The sequence below is a fragment of the Bombina bombina genome, chromosome 2 (assembly GCF_027579735.1).
Source record: "Bombina bombina isolate aBomBom1 chromosome 2, aBomBom1.pri, whole genome shotgun sequence".
Taxonomy (NCBI): domain Eukaryota; kingdom Metazoa; phylum Chordata; class Amphibia; order Anura; family Bombinatoridae; genus Bombina; species Bombina bombina.
Genome location: NC_069500.1, coordinates 610018208 through 610038615, shown reverse-complemented (window position 1 = coordinate 610038615; position 20408 = coordinate 610018208). Strand labels below are relative to the sequence as shown.

Sequence of the window (20408 nt, the reverse complement as noted above, 5' to 3'; positions counted from 1 at the left end):
TAACATGCCTGGTTAGTAGTGTTTTTTCCAGTTTGCACTCTCTATTGAAGTCTAAGGAGCAAAGAAGTTACCGCGGTTGTGATTTCAAAAGTCCTGAAGTTAGCATGCTTTCGGTTTCGCTCATAAGCAAAATTTAGGTTCAATTTTTTTTTTTACTTTTTATTTATATCCAACTTTTAATGCGCTTGCTAATCTGACCATGTTAGAAGTTTACTTCAAGCAGTGTTTGTGCGCGATTGTGCTAAATAACGCAGCACTTGTAATCTAGCCCATAGCATCAAAATACAATTAGAACATAATCACTTTTTCTTCAAAAACATACGTGGGAAATTAGCTACTATTAGTGAATTTATTTAACCACATTCACACATACCTTATTGTCTGATTTCTGCTTTCTACTGGTCGGTTCTAAGGGCCACACAAAAATCCTCGGAGGGCTGTAGTTGCATGACAGGTGGTCCTGTTTTAGATTAAACAAAATAAAAAATGTCTTCCTTGTGCCTTTATGTTTTAAATAAATTACCAAGATGTGACTAACGCTCATTCGCCTAGATTTAGAGTTCTGCGTTAGCCGTCAAAACCAGCGTTAGGGGCTCCTAACGCTGGTTTTGGCCGCCCGCTGGTATTTAGAGTCAGTCAGGAAAGGGTCTAACGCTCACTTTCCAGCCGTGACTTTTCCATACCGCAGATCCCCCTACGCCATTTGCGTATCCTATCTTTTCAATGGGATCTTTCTAACGTTGGTATTTAGAGTCTTGGCTGAAGTGAGCGTTAGAAATCTAACGAAAAGACTCCAGCCGCAGCAAAAAGCCAGGAGTTAAGAGCTTTCTGGGCTAACGCCGGTTCATAAAGCTCTTAACTACTGTGCTCTAAAGTACACTAACACCCATAAACTACCTATGTACCCCTAAACCGAGGCCCCCCCACATCGCCGCCACTCTAATAAAAATTTTTAACCCCTAATCTGCCGACCGCACACCACCGCAACCTACGTTATCCCTATGTACCCCTAATCTGCTGCCCCTAACACCGCCGACCCCTATATTATATTTATTAACCCCTAATCTGCCGCCCCCAACGTCGCCGCCACCTACCTACAATTATTAACCCCTAATCTGCCAACCGGACCTCACCGCTACTATAATAAAGTTATTAACCCCTAATCCGCCTCACTCCCGCCTCAATAACCCTATAATAAATAGTATTAACCCCTAATCTGCCCTCCCTAACATCACCGACACCTAACTTCAAGTATTAACCCCTAATCTGCCGACCGGACCTCACCGCTACTCTATTAAATTTATTAACCCCTAAAGCTAAGTCTAACCCTAACACTAACACCCCCCTAAGTTAAATATAATTTTTATCTAACAAAATAAATTAACTCTTATTAAATAAATTATTCCTATTTAAAGCTAAATACTTACCTGTAAAATAAACCCTAATATAGCTACAATATAAATTATAATTATTTTGTAGCTATTTTAGGATTTATATTTATTTTACAGGCAACTTTTTATTTATTTTAACCAGGTACAATAGCTATTAAATAGTTAATAACTATTTAATAGCTACCTAGTTAAAATAATTACAAAATTACCTGTAAAATAAATCCTAACCTAAGTTACAATTAAACCTAACACTACACTATCAATAAATTAATTAAATAAAATACCTACAATTATCTACAATTAAATCTAACACTACACTATCAATACATTAATTACATACAAATACCTACAAATAAATACAATTAAATAAACAAACTAATCAGCCAATCAGATTGAGCTCGCATTCTATTGGCTGTTCCGATCAGCCAATAGAATGAGAGCTCAATCTGATTGGCTGATTGGATCAGCCAATCGGATTGAACTTGAATCTGATTGGCTGATTCCATCAGCCAATCAGAATTTTCCTACCTTAATTCCGATTCCTACCTTAATTCCGATAGAATCCTATCAGCCAATCGGAATTCAAGGGACGCCATCTTGGATGACGTCATTTAAAGGAACCGTCATTGGTCAGGAAGTCGTCGGCCAGGATGGATGTTCCGCGTCAGCGGGATGAAGATGGATCCGGAAGAAAGAAGATTGAAGATGCCGCTTGATAGAAGACTTCAACCGGATGATGGATCTCTTCAGCCCCCGCTTGGATCAAGACTTCAGCCGGATGATGGACCTCTTCAGCCCGATGATGGACCTCTTCAGCCCGATGATGGACCTCTTCAGCCAGATGATGGACCTCTTCAGCCCGATGGTGGACCTCTTCAGCCCCCGCTTGGGCTTGGATGAAGATTTCGGAGCCTCTCCTGGACGGATCGGTGATACCCGGCGTGGTGAAGATAAGGTAGGAAGATCTTCAGGGGCTTAGTGTTAGGTTTATTTAAGGGGGGTTTGGGTTAGATTAGGGGTATGTGGGTGGTGGGTTGTAATGTTGGGGGGGTATTGTATGTTTTTTTTTACAGGCAAAAGAGCAGAATTCTTTGGGGCATGCCCCGCAAAAGGCCCTTTTAAGGGCTGGTAAGGTAAAAGAGCTTTTCTATTTTTATTTTAGAATAGGGTAGGGCATTTTTTTTATTTTGGGGGGCTTTGTTATTTTATTAGGGGGCTTACAGTAGGTGTAATTAGCTTAAAATTGTTGTAATATTTTTATAATGTTTGTAAATTATTTTTTTATTTTTTGTAACTTAGTTCTTTTTTATTTTTTGTACTTTAGTTAGTTTATTTAATTGTATTTATTTGTAGGTATTTGTATGTAATTAATTTATTGATAGTGTAGTGTTAGGTTTAATTGTAGATAATTGTAGGTATTTTATTTAATTAATTTATTGATAGTGTAGTGTTAGGTTTAATTGTAACTTAGGTTAGGATTTATTTTACAGGTAATTTTGTAATTATTTTAACTAGGTAGCTATTAAATAGTTATTAACTATTTAATAGCCATTGTAACTGGTTAAAATAAATACAAAGTTACCTGTAAAATAAATATTAATCCTAAAATAGCTACAATATAATTATAATTTATATTGTAGCTATATAAGGGTTAATTTTACAGGTAAGTATTTAGCTTTAAATAGGAATAATTTATTTAATAAGAGTTAATTTATTGCGTTAGATAAAAATTATATTTAACTTAGGGGGGTGTTAGGGTTAGACTTAGCTTTAGAGGTTAGAGGTATAGCGGTGAGGTCCGGTCGGCAGATTAGGGGTTAATACTTGAAGTTAGGTGTCGGTGATGTTAGGGAGGGCAGATTAGGGGTTAATACTATTTATTATAGGGTTATTGAGGCGTGAGTGAGGCTGATTAGGGGTTAATAACTTTATTATAGTAGCGGTGAGGTCCGGTCGGCAGATTAGGGGTTAATAATTGTAGGTAGGTGGCGGCGACGTTGGGGGCGGCAGATTAGGGGTTAATAAATATAATATAGGGGTCGGCAGTGTTAGGGGCAGCAGATTAGGGGTACATAGGGATAATGTAGGTTGCGGCGGTGTACGGAGCGGCAGATTTGGGGTTAATAATAATATGCAGGGGTCAGCGATAGCGGGGGTGGCAGATTAGGGGTTAATAAGTGTAAGGTTAGGGGTGTTTAGACTCGGGGTTCATGTTAGGGTGTTAGGTGCAGACCTAGGAAGTGTTTCCCCATAGGAAACAATGGGGCTGCGTTAGGAGCTGAACGCTGCTTTTTTGCAGGTGTTAGTTTTTTTTCCAGCTCAAATGGCCCCATTTTTTCCTATGGGGGAATCGTGCACCAGCACGTTTTTTTAAGCTTGCCGCGTCCGTAAGCACTGCTGGTATTTAGAGTTGCAGTGGCGGTAAATTATGCTCTACGCTCCCTTTTTGGAGCCTAACGCAGCCCTTCTGTGAACTCTAAATACCAGCGGTATTTAAAAGGTGCAGGGGGGAAAAAACACGCTTAGCTAACGCACCCCTTTGGCCGCAGAACTCTAAATCTAGCGGATTATATCTTAAAATAATCTATAAAATACAGTACTTGACAATGCATCATTTGATGATTCTGGATGACTTAAAATGTGTTGCTAAGCATATTGTAGTACTCTGTATTCTTTAGGGCTTTTGAATTCTGAACAATCACATTTTAGCAAGTTGCACGTAATGCCTGCTCTGTTTCTGCAAACTTATGAAAGTGATGAGTATAGTAGACATTTGCTAGACACACATTTATTCTATCACTGTACTTTATTAAGACACAAGAACATAAAGGAATTGTTGAACACTGATCTTTTTGATCTGCAAACAATTGAGTAATTGAAATAAATCCATTTCATCTATTGCCTTAAAACATCATCATGTATAATTTGTAAAGAAGGACCTCATGGCATAGATTTAATGGCAATCAAATAACATCTGTTTAATTTTAACATGTACATGTAGGATTTATTAAATCCTTCTGCAAATTTGCTTATTCTTTACTTTTCTCTTATCATTGAAAATGTAAAAAAATTAATTTCCTGTGCAAAAAAAAAAAGAATTCAAGGTTAAAACCTGTTAATATTACAAACATAGCCAGCATTTAAAAATATATATATATTATATGCTCCCCCTCTGTCAGTATGTTAAAATATTTTCTGAGTAGAATCCAGGACTAGATTTATGATTGTGGGTTTGTTATTAATAATAGTCATTTCATAGTTGTTGATCACTCGTATAGTGTGTCAACCACTATGTGCACAAATAAAGTATAATAATTCATGATAATTTAAATTTTCATTGCTGAGATTGTATGTCCTTCCTGGAATGGTTATATAGTTTTGTTTTGTTTTTTTTGTTTTTTTTTGGGGGGGGGGGGGGTTTAATATCATTTAGTACTGACATTTCATTTCTAAAACATTTAACCATATTGTGATGTCAGGTAATAACCTTAATTTAGTGTTTTGGGCAACAGGGACAATTAAAATGTCTTACTATAGGACTGGCACTGGCCATTTTCAAATATTTAGGCTTAGATATATATATTTTTTTAGTGTCCAGAATGATTTATAAAGAAATGTATAAACATGATGTAATATATCCCTTTAATATCATTTGTCTCCTCATATTTAAAACACATGGAAGTCAAATGTAAAATTTTAGGACTTAGATAGGGTGTACAGTTTAAACAAAATCAAATTTTTCTTTGTGTCTTTTTCACTTATCTCCTTTCCACATGACAGCATACAGAGGTAGGCTCTATGTAGCAGCAACATGTGTAGCAATGTTATACAGCAGCCTGTTGAAGGATGCTGCAGCAGACAGTGTTTAATGACAGTAGGGAACACCCCCAGTCCTGCCTTCACTTACTACTGCTTGAACACACTATTTGGATGTCTCCTACCCAAATATAGATGTACTGTTATTTTGTGTAGTGAGTTTTATTTATTATACAGCTTTTATGTTCACTAGCTTGGCTGAAACAACATTGCTACACAATCTCCTGCAATACAGTGCAAGCTTTTGATAATACCTCAGTATGCCCTCTTGAAATGAATTGAGGGTTAAAGGGTCCCAAGACAAATATTTAAATTTGTGTACACTGTTAAACATGATAAACATTTTTGTAGTCATTAAACATGTCATGAAATGCACACAGGATCTCTGTGAAGGCCCTAGAGATCCAAAATATCCCTACAGAAGAATACCATTTAAATGGGTGGCACCCTAAATATTTATGAACAGCGTTGTATATTTTGGTAAACAACATAATGCAGCTAGGAAATAATATTTTCAAAAATATCTCATGAGAAAAAGATAACAGTACTAGAAAATGTATTTTTTTTTTGTACAATCACATATATGCAATAAAATAAAAGTAAATATGAAAATCTCATACCTCTTGAGTTTATTAATACCAGACATGGGAAAGATACAGTACGTATATGGTCATAACCAGCTTTTCCAAACTGATATTGGCGTCTGAAAGAAATTAAGATTGATGCTTTCAGGGTTATCATCAAATTGTCCAAAACATAATGTATGTAGCATAAGTACCTAATATAAGCAAAATAACTCAAAGGGTTTTATTTGAAGAAAAAGAGTCAAGACATCAAAACTCTCTGTAGTGCTTTGTTATGTAAAACAAGCATGAAACTATTTTTCACCCAAAATGGGGGCTTTGAAAAAGTAAAAATATACATTGATTCTGATTCATATACTCAAGTATATCAAACAAGATTAAAATGCAGACAAAAAATATCTCCTTGGTACATTTCTTAGAAATATGAATGGGTTTGCTTAAATATGTGACTTAAAGGGACAGTAAAGTAAAAATTAAACGTTTATAATGCGGATAGAGCATGACATTTTAAACAACTTCACAATTTACTTCTTTTATCAATTTTGCTAAGTTTTCTTGGTATCCTTTACTAAAGAGAAATCCTAGGTGAGCTCAGGAGTGTGCACATCTCCTTAGCAATCTGGCAACAGTGTTTGCAAAAATGTTTAAAACAATGTCATACATAGTCGCAAACTCTGCTGCCATAGATTGTCTGTAGCATTCTATGGCAGCTGTGTTTGCAATAAGGGGGTTGATTTATCATGTCCTGAATGGGCCAAATACACGTTTCCGTGTGAGCCTTCAAGCTTGCCGGAAACAGGAGTTAAGAAGCAGCGGTTTTAAGACTGCTGCTCCTTAACTCGTCCGCCGCCTTTGAGGCATACAATCGGGTTGATTGACACCCCCTGCTAGCGGCTGATTGGCTGAGAATCTGCAGGGGGCGGCATTGTACAAACAGTTTGCCAGAACTACTTGTACAATGATAAATGCCGACAGTCAAATGATAAATCGGCCCCTATGTATGACATTGCTATAAGCATTGTTGCAAACACTGCTACCAGATGGCTAAAGACAAGTGCACACTCCTGAGCTAACCTAGGTTAATTCTTTAACAATGGACACCAAGAGAAGTAAGCAAATTGACACCAGGGGGACGATTTATCAAAGCATCAATCTTGGCACATTCGCTGGAGTCAATATGCTCGCCAGATATCACTGCCACGAATCTACATACAACAGCGAAATTAAAAAGTCTAGCAAAAACACGCGCGTCAAGTACAGCGCGATGAGCATCGGACTGTTCATAAATAAGAGTCATCAATGTCGCGGATATTGTTTTTTTCCCAACTTTATTTATACCATTTCATTACTGTCCATGAACAGGCACATTTCTCTAAAGCTAATCTTTTATCTTCATCTGTTAATGGCTAGATATATACCTGAACAAAAAAAATATCTCATAGAAAGTTATTTTTCTATTTTTTTGTTATACAAAAAATCTGATATCTGATATTTTCACATAAATGATTGTGTATTTGTATTTCTAGAAATCATGATATGCCTATCATGTTTTTTTCTTTTTTTTAAATGATTATTAATGCTAGAATTTGTACATATATCTTTGCACATACTTGTGTATATATATATATATATATATATATATATATATGTGTGTGTGTGTTATGTCAGAAATCTTGTGAAAACATTTTTACATGTCCCTAAATTCCTTTTTTTTGTTCTAAACAATGTTTTTTTTTTCATATCTCTGTGTTTATGTATACCAGTATATGTATATAGTGTAAATATATTATTATTCTTAGCAAGAATAATTGTGAATATAACATGTAATCAGGGTATCATATGTATTTATTTGCAATTAATGGATATTTTAAGAGCTGGGCCAGTTTTCTCTCTGCACCTGTTTAACCCTTCCTGATTGCAGTCTAATTTTAAACACCACCCCTGCACAGGTGTTAAAAAATGGGCGGCATATAAAATGACATTTCTTAATGAAAATGAAATTCAAGAGAAGGAAGAAAAATACTGAAAATAGCATGACAGTAAAGAGGTGATTTTAATTTCTGCTGTATCTGATTCATGACTGTTTAATGTTAGGTAGACTAGCCATTTGAGCTATCAGATTATATTGAATCAAACATCATTTGATTATTAAAATAATTGTCAAAAATATTACACTGTGGGGCCTAATGTCATCATCAATGTGTATCTTTAATACTAATTTCACATATACTTTCAGAGTATAATACACAATGTAACAAATGGCACTTACAAGTTCTGATGAGTGATCAATGACACAAGTAGCGAGCAATTTGATTCGTTAGTGATAGTAGAAAATATATATTTCAATCAGATTGGCTAATTTCATTAATCACGAGATTATACATTTATCAATAAGAAGTTGAGGAAAACTTTACTAGTTTGTGGGTTGTTTAGGAGTTTGAGTATTGCGTCAAATTTGGTATGAAAAGTGTTGCGTCAAATTTGGTGCAAAGTGGAGAGTGGGACTTGTATTACATGTGTTAAACATGGTGCAAATAGATTTATCCAAAAAAGGAAGTTAGCTATTTTATGTAATGTATTTATTTCATTTTTATCCCTATATCCACTAGCGCACCAAATTTGAAGCAATACTTTGCACCAAATTTGGAGCAATAATATTGTACCCTTGCTTTGTAATGAAAGACAAAGATGTAACATAATCCATAAGTAGGGTAACATCTCCCTACTTGATTTTATTTAGTAAGGACTAAATAAAATCAACTTAACAGGATATGAAACCCATATTATGTCTAATGATTTAGAAAGAGTATACAATTTTAATAAAGTTTCTAATTTACTTTTATTATCTGATATGCTTCATTGTCTTGCATTATCAAACATAACCTTTCTGTGTTTTCAGACTCCCATTGATTTCTATGGCATTCGCAGCCCCCAGGCGTGGCGGTGTGAATGATAGGTACGCTGCGTCGTAGTAGACGCGAGTGTACCTGTTGAATGTTTGATAAATTGGCAAGAGGGTCAAATAGAGTCGAATGTGACAGCGAATGATCAGTATTCCGCTCGATTAACACAAGCATCGATCTGTGTCGAATTGATCTTGCAGGAGCGTATATTACCTCATACATTTCAACATTTGTCGAGGTTAATGCTTTGCTAACTATCGCTGATCAAATTTGCGTCAAATTTGACGCGGGATTCCAGCATATTATCAGTTGAAGCATTGATAAATTGGCCCCCAGAAGTAAAATAAAAAGTTATCATGCACAATCCATTTTAGTTTAATTTTGACTTTACTTTCCCTTTAATTACAACATTCAGTGGGGCCTATCTATCAAGCTCCGTATAGAGCTTGAAGGCCGGCTCACCAGAAACACCAGTAATGACCAGTTATATCTAAAGACTGCTGCTCCATAACCTGTCCACCTGCTCTGAGGAGGAAGACAGACATTGCCGCAATGCAACCCGATCGAATACGATTTGGTTGATTGACACCCCCCTGCTAGGGGCAGCGTTTCACCAGCAGTTCACAAGACCTGCTGATGCAATGCTGAATGCGGAGAGCGTATTGCTTTCCGCATTCAGCGAGGTCTGTCGGACATGATCCGCTGATCAGATCATGTCGGACAGACACATAATAAATAGGCCCCAGTATCTCAGAAACACTGTTTTCTCAAACCAAATCTCATGCATAATATTGTTTCAGATGAAGGGAGACATGTTTACTTTTAAGACCTCTTGTCTTGATATTTTTGATATAATGTTTTTAAATTGGTTTACATAATTTAAAGGGACATGTTACCCAACTGCTTTAAATGACTTGAAAGTGATGCAGCATATATGTAAAAAAACTGACCAGCAAATATCACATGGACACCTCTATGTAAAAAAGAGAGATATTTTACTTCAAAATTTCCTCAGTAGCCACTTACCAATGTATAGGGACTTTAATCTTCCAGTCGAAGAACTTGTAAGGATGTGTGCATCTGTCATTTGCAGGTATAGTCACTTTATTTCCCTTCTTATATTAAAGGGACATGAAACAAAAGTTTTGTTTTTATGATTCAGATAGAGAATCCAATTTTAAAGAACATTCCAATTTATTTCTATTATCTAATTTGTTTCATTCTTTAGGTATCCTTTACTGAAAAAATAACAATGCACATAGGTGAGCCAATCACACAAATCATCTATGTGCAGCCACCAATCAGCAGCTACTGATCATATTTAGACATCATTTTCAACTAAGGAAATCAATAGAATGATGCAAAAGAGATAATAGAAGTTAATTGGAAAGTTGTTTAAAATTGCATGCTCCTTCTAAATCATGAAAGAAAACATTTGGGGCGCAATCCAATATAGATCGTAGTTTGCGGCGCAAGCAAGGGAACCCCCGCCGCCCGTAGTTTCAGCTCGCAACTCGAGCTATCCCATATACGGCACCATCAGATGCTTTAGAAACTGCCGGCGCCTACAAAACCTGACTAAGTTATAAAATCACCTGTACTGTCTAACACGCCTCCCAAACATAATCCCCCTATACCGCCGCCAGCTATATTAAATACATTAAACCCTAATCTAATCCCCCTACACCGCCGCCAGCTATATTAACTATATTAACCCTAATTATATTAGGGTTAATATAGTTAATATAGTTATTATATTATATATATTAACTATATTAACCCTAATTATATTAGGATTGATATAGTTATTATCGTTATTATATTACATATATATTAAGTATAATAACCCTATCTAACTCTAACATCCCTAACTAAATTCTTATTAAAATAAATCTAATTAATATTAATATTATTAATTAAAATATTCCTATTTAAATCTAAATACTTACCTATAAAATAAACCCTAAGATAGCTACAATGTAATTAATAATTACATTGTAGCTATTTTAGGGTTTATAATTATTTTACAGGTAACTTGGTATTTATTTTAACTAGGTACAATAGCTATTAAATAGTTAATAACTATTTAATAGCTACCTAGTTAAAATAATTACCAATTTACCTGTAAAATAAATCCTAACCTAAGTTACAAATACACCTACACTATCAATAAATTAAATAAACTACAAATATCTAAACTAAAATACAATAAAACAAACTAAACTAAATTACAAAAAAAAAACAAACACTAAATTACAAAACATAAAAAAGATTACAAGATTTTTAAGCTAATTACACCTATTCTAAGCCCCCTAATAAAATAATAAAGCCCCCCAAAATAAAACAATTTCCCTACCCTATTCTAAATTTAAAAAGTTAACAGCTCTATTACCTTACCAGCCATTAAAAGAGCCTTTTGCGGGGCATGCCCCAAAGAAATCAGCTCTTTTGCCTGTAAAAAACCCCCACAATACCACCCCCCAACATTACAACCCACCACCCACATACCCCTACTCTAACCCAAACCCCGCTTTAATAAACCTAACACTACCCCCCTGAAGATATCCCTACCTTGTCTTCACCCAGCCGGGCAGAACTCTTCATCCGATCCGGGCGATGTCTTCAATCAAGCGGCAGAGAAGAAGTCTCCCATCCGGCGATGTCTTCATCCAAGCGTCAAAGAAGAAGTCTTCCATCCGGCGATGTCTTCAATCAAGCGGCAGAGAAGAGGTCCTCCATCGGGGCAAAGTTTTCTTCCAAGCGGCATCTTCAATCTTCTTTCTTTGCTCCTCCGACGCGGAACATCCATCCTGCACGAGGACTTCCTGACGAATGAGGTTCCTTTAAATGACTTCATCCAAGATGGCGTTCGTTGAATTCCGATTGGCCTATAGGATTCTATCAGCTAATCGGAATTAAGGTAGAAAAATCTGATTGGCTGATTGAATCAGCCAATCAGATTCAAGTTCAACCCGACTGGCTGATTGGTTCAATAAATTAAAGGAACCTCATTCGTCGGGAAGTCGTCGTGCCGGATGGATGTTCCGCGTAGGAGGAGCAAAGAAAGAAGATTGACAATGCCGCTTGGAAGAAAACTTCGCCCCGATGGAGGACCTCTTCTCTGCCGCTTGATTGAAGACATCGCCGGATGGAAGACTTTTTCTTTGCCGCTTGGATGAAGACATCGCCAGATGGAAGACTTCTTCTCTGCCGCTTGATTGAAGACATCGCCCGGATCGGATGAAGAGTTCTGCCCGGCTGGGTGAAGACAAGGTAGGGAGATCTTCAGGGGGGTAGTGTTAGGTTTAATTAAGGGGGGTTTGGGTTAGAGTAGGGGTATGTGGGTGGTGGGTTGTAATGTTGGGGGGTGGTATTGTGTGTTTTTTTTACAGGCAAAAGAGCTGATTTCTTTGGGGCATGCCCCGCAAAAGGCCCTTTTAAGGGCTGGTAAAGTAATAGAGCTGTTAACTTTTTTAATTTAGAATAGGGTAGGGAATTTTTTTATTTTGGGGGGCTTTATTATTTTATTAGGGGGCTTAGAATAGGTGTAATTAGCTTAAAAATCTTGTAATCTTTTTTTATTTTTTGTAATTTAGTGTTTCTTTTTTTTGTAATTTAGTTTAGTTTATTTTATTGTATTTTAGTTTAGATATTTGTAGTTTATTTAATTTATTGATAGTGTAGGTGTATTTGTAAATTAGGTTAGGATTTATTTTACAGGTAAATTGGTAATTATTTTAACTAGGTAGCTATTAAATAGTTATTAACTATTTAATAGCTATTGTACCTAGTTAAAATAAATACCAAGTTACCTGTCAAATAAATATAAACCCTAAAATAGCTACAATGTAATTATTAATTACATTGTAGCTATCTTAGGGTTTATTTTATAGGTAAGTATTTAGATTTAAATAGGAATATTTTAATTAATAATATTAATATTAATTAGATTTATTTTAATAAGAATTTAGTTAGGGATGTTAGAGTTAGATAGGGTTATTATACTTAATATATATATATATAATATAATAACAATATTAACTATATTAACCCTAATATAATTAGGGTTAATATAGTTAATATATATAATATAATAACTATATTAACTACATTAACCCTAATATAATTAGGGTTAATATAGTTAATATAGCTGGCGGCGGTGTTGGGGGATTAGATTAGGGGTTAATGTATTTAATATAGCTGGCGGCGGTAGGGGATTAGATTAGGGGTTAATGTATTTAATATAGCTGGCGGCGGGGTAGGAGCTCACATTAGGGGGTAGGTAATATAGATGGCAGCGGTGTAAGGGGCTCACATTAGGGGGTAGGTAATGTAGATGGCGGCGGTGTAAGGGGCTCACATTAGGGGGTAGGTAATGTAGATGGCAGCGGTGTAAGGGGCTCACTTTAGGGGGTAGGTAATGTAGATGGCGGCAGTGTTAGGGGCTCACATTAGGGGGTAGGTAATGTAGATGGCGGCGGTGTAAGGGGCTCACATTAGGGGGTATGTAATGTAGCTGGCGACGGTGTAGGGGGATCAAATTAGGGGTTATACTTTTTATGTAGGTGGCGGTGGGGTCCGGGATCGGGGGTTTAGGGGTTAAATACTTTATTAGGGATTGCGGCGGGGGTTCGCAGGTAGTTTAGGGAGTTACGGGGCTCCAATAGACAGTGTAAGGCTTACTACGCCTGCATTTTGTGGCGAGGTGAAAATGGAGTAAGATTTCTCCATTTTCGCCACGTAAGTCCTTACGCTGTATATTGGATACCAAACTGCGTGGGTTTGGTATACCTGCCTATGGGCCAAAAAACTACGTCCGAAGGCAGAAATATACTAGCTTAACTTCTAGGTTATGCCATATATAGGATACCAAACCCGCACAAAATTGGGCGTCGCCGGCTTTTGCGGGCGACACTGCATATCGGATCGAGGCCTTGGGTTTCATATCCCTTTAAGGAGGTTTACTATGAAATCTTGCAAAAGTATGTTGAGATCACAGTAAAGCAAGCATGAACTCAGAGCTGATTATGCTGGCTGTTTTTATTTTCAGTAGAAAGCAAGGGTATAACCACCCTCAGAGGTGCGCTATAAGACAAATTATGCAAAGATGAAAATATATACAAATGGTATTAAATGAAGTCCAGGGTATACTCCAGATCCTTAAGCCCAGATGCAATCCAAGCCAAAAGGTAGATCACAATAAAATGTCCTAAAAGACAGAAGAGGAGGCGCCTTATGGTGTAGTATCATCAGTTGTATGGGCATATAAAAGTAAAATAACAATTGTCAACTCACATATGTATGAGCGCACACAGTGCTACCATGAGCAGGCCGAGACCTCAGAGCCGCCCGGCAGACTTACTCCTAGCAAAGCTCCGTAGGTCACGAGCTATAGCGTCCACCAATCGGGATTATCCTCGTACGATACGTCAGATGAACAGTCAGGGAGCAACTGCCAATCAGACCACTCAAAAGGGAGGCGTGTCACACTCATGGAATAAATCCGATTTCAATAACTCGATGCAGCGTGGGGATATAGTTAAAAGGCTTTAATAAAAACACACATTAAAAGACAGCAGCACGTTTCTTGGCTCGTACGCTGTTTCATCAGCCTGTGAATTCATATTCCCTCACTATTTTTAAAATACATCTCACCCAATTGAGAGTTAGTATGACTTGACGCCCCTCTCAAAGGACCGCCTCTAACATAATAACCCTACACTATTAAAGGTACAATACAATGCCAGAAACTCTCAAACATTTCTAACTTGATCGCTTATCTAAAACAAGTTGTTATATACTTAAAATCATACGCATAAGTGATCAATGTAGCCGTAGCCACAAGTGTATCTACTCGGTATCCACCAAGTGTAGCTACATATAAGAGTCAGTGTGAAGCATCCTATGGACACACACAAAACAAACTTTATCTGTAATCAATATAGAGTAAATACACCAGTGATCGCAACATTCTCAAATCCGACCAAGTAATCTGTTTACTTGCATAAAGGACCAAGACCCAAATCACTACCTAACTCATACCTAGATTTGAATGAATGCGTGGCCCCTAACTATTCATCTATAAAGGGAAGGGTAGTGTGTCAATGTGTACTTATTTTCACATGTAAATAAAAGTAAAAAGGGTAGCTCTGAATCACAGAGCACTTTCTTTGGTGAACTAAAGAAGTTTAGAGTTAAAATATCTTAATTTTTTACATTGAGATGTTTGTGTGATATTTTCTAGTCAGTTTTACAGATACACAGCATCATTTTGAAGTGATTTAGCATATGAGGAACATGTCCTTTTAATTGCAATATCGATATTTTGCTTTTCCTTCTTCTTTTTTTCTTCCACAAGTAATACAAAGTAATCAGAATAAAAAAAAACATACACAAGCCATGAATAGCCTGCTGATGGTATTCAGTTTGGTTCCTCAATTTTATTATTTTGAATAATGTAAATATTTTAGATATATAATGTAAAGCGTGGAGTCATCAGCTGTATGATGAAACAGTATGATGTTGTAAACAGAAAAAAAGGGGCCATGAGTCGAGTCTTTATTATAGGGAATGTCCAAAATAATGTCAGGGAAATAAAAATGTAAAAAAATATTTAAAAAAAAGTTCCTTGGTTTGCTCAGAGGTTGTACATTGGGGAATTTAATTGAGCAATAGATTATTTTCTTGCAAATTTCAAAGTTAATCCAATTTTCTCTTCCCTTGTATCATGTGACAGCCATCGGCTTCACCCCCCCCCCTTGAAACCCTCAGGTGGAGGCAAAAAAGATAGTGAAGATGGGGCCATTACAGTGCATCGTATGTAGGTTTGATGCAGTGGCATCTATTTATCAAGCCATCAACTTACTTGCATTCGACGGCACCGATACGCTCGCCTAAGATCACCTAACATCGTTGCCGCGGACCTGAATACGTTCTCCAAAGTTACCAAAAAAGCTGTCGAAAAGCCGCGCACCAAGTACAGGGCGATGAGCAGCGGACTGTTGTTAACTGACAGTCATCGATCTCGCTGTCACTAAACACCCACACTATACTATACTGTTTTACCCCCTATACCGCCGCTCCCGGAGCCCACCGCAACTCTAATAAATGTATTAACCCCTAAATCGCCACTCATGGACCCCGCTGCAACTAAATAAAGTTATTAACCCCTAAACCGCCGCTCCCGGAGCCCACCGCCACCTACATTATACTTATTAACCCCTAATTTGCCCCCCCTACACCACCGCCACCTACCTACATTTATTAGCCCCTAATCTGCCGCCCCCAATGTCACCGCCACTATATTAAATTTAATAACCCCTAAACCTAAGTCTAACCCTAACCCTTACACCCCCTAACAAATATAATTTAAATAAATCTAAATAAATATTCCTATCATTAAATAAATTATTCCTATTTAAATACTTACATGTAAAATAAACCCTTAGATAGCTACAATATAACTAATAGTTACATTGTATCTAGCTTAGGGTTTATTTTTATTTTACAGGCAAGTTTGTATTTATTTTAACTAGGTACAATAGTTATTAAATAGTTATTAACTATTTAATAACTTCCTAGTTAAAATAAATACAAATATACCTGTAAAATAAAACCTAACCTAAAATACAATTACACCTAACACTACACTATAATTAAATAATTCCCTAAACTAAATACAATTAAATACAATTAAATAAAATTATCTAAAGTACAAAAAAACAACACTAAATTACAGAAAATAATAAACAAATTACAAGATTTTTAAACTAATTACACCGAATCTAATCCCCCTAACAAAATAAAAAAGCCCCCCCAAAATAAAAAAGCCCTACCCTTCACTAAATTACAAATAGCCCTTAAAAGGGCCTTTTGTGGGGCATTGCCCCAAAGTAATCAGCTCTTTTACCTGTAAAAAAAATTACAAACCTCCCCCAACATTAAAACCCACCACCCACACAACCAACCCTACTCTAAAACCCACCCAATCCCCCCTTAAAAAAACCTAACATTAACCCCTTGAAGATCACCCTACCATGAAAAGTCTTCACCCAACCGGGCTGAAGTCCTCAACGAAGCTGGCAGAAGTGGTCCTCCAGACGGGCTGAAGTGGTTCTCCAGACGGGCAGAAGTCTTCATCCAGACGGCATCTTCTATCTTCATCCATCCGGCGCGGAACGGTCACTTAAAGGAACCGTCATTGTTCAAGAAGACGTCGGATGAAGAGGATGCTCTGCGTCGGATGTCTTGAAGATGGAGCTGCTCTGCGCCGGATGGATGAAGATAGAAGATGCTGTCTGGAGGACCACTTCTGCCTGTCTGGAGAACCACTTCTGCAGGCTTTGTTGAGGACTTCGGCCCGGTTGGGTGAAGACTTCTCACAGTAGGGTGATTGAATGTTGGGGGGGTTTGTAATTTTTTTTTTACAGGTAAAAGAGCTGATTACTTTGGGGCAATACCCTGCAAAAGGCCCTTTTAAGGGCTATTTGTAATTTAGTGTAGGGTAGGGCTTTTTTATTTTGGGGGGGGCTTTTTTATTTGTTAGGGGGATTAGATTAGGTGTAATTAGTTTAAAAATCTTGTAATTTGTTTATTATTTTCTGTAATTTAGTGTTTATTTTTTTTGTACTTTAGATAATTTTATTTAATTGTATTTATTGTATTTAGTTTAGGGAACTAATTTAATTATAGTGTAGTGTTAGGTGTAATTGTAACTTAGGTTAGGTTTTATTTTAGAGGTATATTTGTATTTATTTTAACTAGGAAGTTATTAAATAGTTAATAACTATTTAATAACTATTGTACTTAGTTAAAATAAATACAAATTTGCTTGTAAAATAAAAATAAACCCTAAGCTAGCTACAATGTAACTATTAGTTATATTGTAGCTATTTTAGGGTTTATTTTACAGGTAAGTATTTAGTTTTAAATAGGAATAATTTATTTAATGATAGGAATATTTATTTAGATTTATTTAAATTATATTTAAGTTATGGGGTGTTAGGGTTAGGGTTAGACTTAGGTTTAGGGGTTAATAAATTTAATATAGTGGCGGCGACGTTGGGAACGGCATATTAAGGGTTAATAAATGTAGGTAGGTGGCGGCGGTGTAGGAGGGGGCTGATTAGGGGTTAATAAGTATAATGTAGTTGGCGGCGGTGTCGGGGCGGCAGATTAGGGGTGTTTAGACTCGGGGTACATGTTAGGGTGTTAGGTGTAAACGTTACCATAGGAATTAATGGGATATCGGGCAGCAGCTAACATGAGCTTTCGCTGCTTTCAGACTCCCATTGATTCCTATGGTATCCGCCACCTCCAGGGTGGTGGATTGAAAACCAGGCACGCTGGGCCGGAATAGTGGCGAGCGTACCTGGTAGAAATTTGATAACTAGCAAAAGTAGTCAGATTGTGCTGAATTTGCATTGACGTAAGCATCGATCTGTGTCGGACTGAGTCCGGCGGATCGTATGTTACATCACAAAATTCTACTTTTGCCGGTCTGTAGGGTTTGATAACTAAGGGGAATCAGGCTCGCCACAAATACGCTGCAGAATTCCAGCGTATATTTGTGGTTGACGGCTTGATAAATAGATGCCAGTGACTCAATACACTCTGAGGAGATTTAGGGTGTTACATTGGGCTTTTACCCGGGTAATGCTAGGATTACCTAATATTTGATTTACCCGCAACATATATACATATTAACACATAAATATATATATATATAAGCATATACATTTACTGGGAACACACAGTTCCCATTGACCTCAATGTAAAGGTATCCCACTCCCCCCAACTTTAGACCTCAAAAACTGCCTAGTGCAGTTATTTTTTCATTTTTTTTAAAAAAAACAACGCTACTATTTTTTTTTCTTAAAACTGCAATGCCCTCTTTTTTGAGGGCATTTGGGGCAATTTTAGAAAATTAACCAGAGATCAGATTTCTGGTTAATTTTCTGAGCTCTAATTGCTATCGCAAGCTAAGGTTAGCAATTATCAGCCACTTGACACTCAAAAATCACCCAACGCTCAAATTTCTACCGACACCTCAGACCCAGTAGTAAACATATACCGACAAAATAAGCATTCACAAATCACAAAACAAATATTACACAAAGTACACTTACACTCATACAAACACTACACTATATTTATTTTTAAGATTTATTAATTTTTCATCAAAATACAAAGGATCAAAGTTGCGAGATCTCGGGTGTTAGAAAAAAAACTACACAAATCCATTTTCCCATTGACTTACATTGACACACGGGAAAAGACCCTCATATACCTACATCTAACTAATAACATTATCACAAATATACACTCATTGATGCATACAAACAATATACACCACATGACATACAAAAAGAACACGATTTAGTTACTTTTTCACACAAGTTCATGACGTCACTCACTTTACGAGGAAAACCAGTCTTTGAAAAAAAAATTACCAAATTTTAGAGCCTCCATTGATTTCTATTGGGAAGACGTGCTCGTGCACGCGAAACCCACATTTCCCTAACGCACGCAAATAGCGTAGACCGAACAACTCCAAATACCAGTGCTAGAAAATACATGCTTTTATGCGTTAGACCCAGCTATGATAAATAGATCAAGAAATGACTATTTCCCTATGGTGGATTTATGGATTGTACTTATTGAATATTCACAACACCATTAAATTGTTTCAGACTTTTATATTACATCAACTACAAATCAACATCACTAGTAACAAACTTTTTTTTATCAAAATATTACATTTAAACGGACATCAAAATAATGTAAACTTTTCAGGATTCACAAACACTACACAATGGGAAACAATTCTCATTTACCTTTATTATTGCATTTCATTTATTCAACTCATATGCTTGCAGCAACAGCATATCTACATAGGCTTAACACATGATCAGTCATGGATGCACATACATTACTTTTAACATTCACTCATACATGTGCATTCAAATGATGGTGGAAAAACACATTACATTCTCTCTAGGAATCACAAAACAGAACATATGGATTTTACTGTACTTTAAACATCATGATTCCATCACCAGAAACCATTAGGAATTACGTACTACAAGAACATCATTACACCAGATTACAGATGTCACTTTATGGGAAGGAACAACAATGCCAGACCGCTATATAGAAGTCAGCATATGTGGGACACAATCACAACATATACGTACATGTACATAACACGCATCACCCATCACGCAACCACAAAGCACACATTTAGATTTTATTCAGCACACAATAACAATGTAGCACAATACAACAACACAATGAGGATTTCAGAACTACATAGGCAGGTTAATAATATCATGACGTCATTAGAAGATTCAACCATACACATCACAGATTCACGACTGTACCGCCCCTTTCAGAAATTTAACACTCAATACTACAATACAACATATACGTAAATAACAGTTTGGAACAGCATTATTAGGGAGATTTGAATGGGACAATCAATAAATATTGTCAGATCGCAAATCACTTATATATATAATACTACAGATGACAGCCGGAAGTTATTCAGTATTAGTGCCATTTGAATGGGACGCATACAATATTGACATCTCGGCAATCACTTATATATATATAATACTACAGATGACAGCCGGAAGTTCAGAATTATTATGCAGATTTTAATGGGACGCGTACAATATTGACATCTCGGCAATCACTTATATATACAATACTAC

At 36.5% G+C, this 20408-nt stretch overlaps 1 long non-coding RNA gene across 1 annotated transcript in view; it reads right to left on the bottom strand.

Annotated features, from left to right (window-relative positions):
• Positions 1 to 379: 379 nt before the first annotated feature.
• LOC128647926 (uncharacterized) overlaps positions 380 to 20408 on the bottom strand; it is a 101217-nt gene continuing 81188 nt past the window's right edge. The window contains exons 3-4 of the long non-coding RNA XR_008400460.1: positions 5828 to 5910; positions 380 to 460 (exon numbers count right to left, since the gene is read on the bottom strand). This is a non-coding gene — a long non-coding RNA (uncharacterized LOC128647926). The remainder of the gene's footprint in view (positions 461 to 5827; positions 5911 to 20408) is intronic.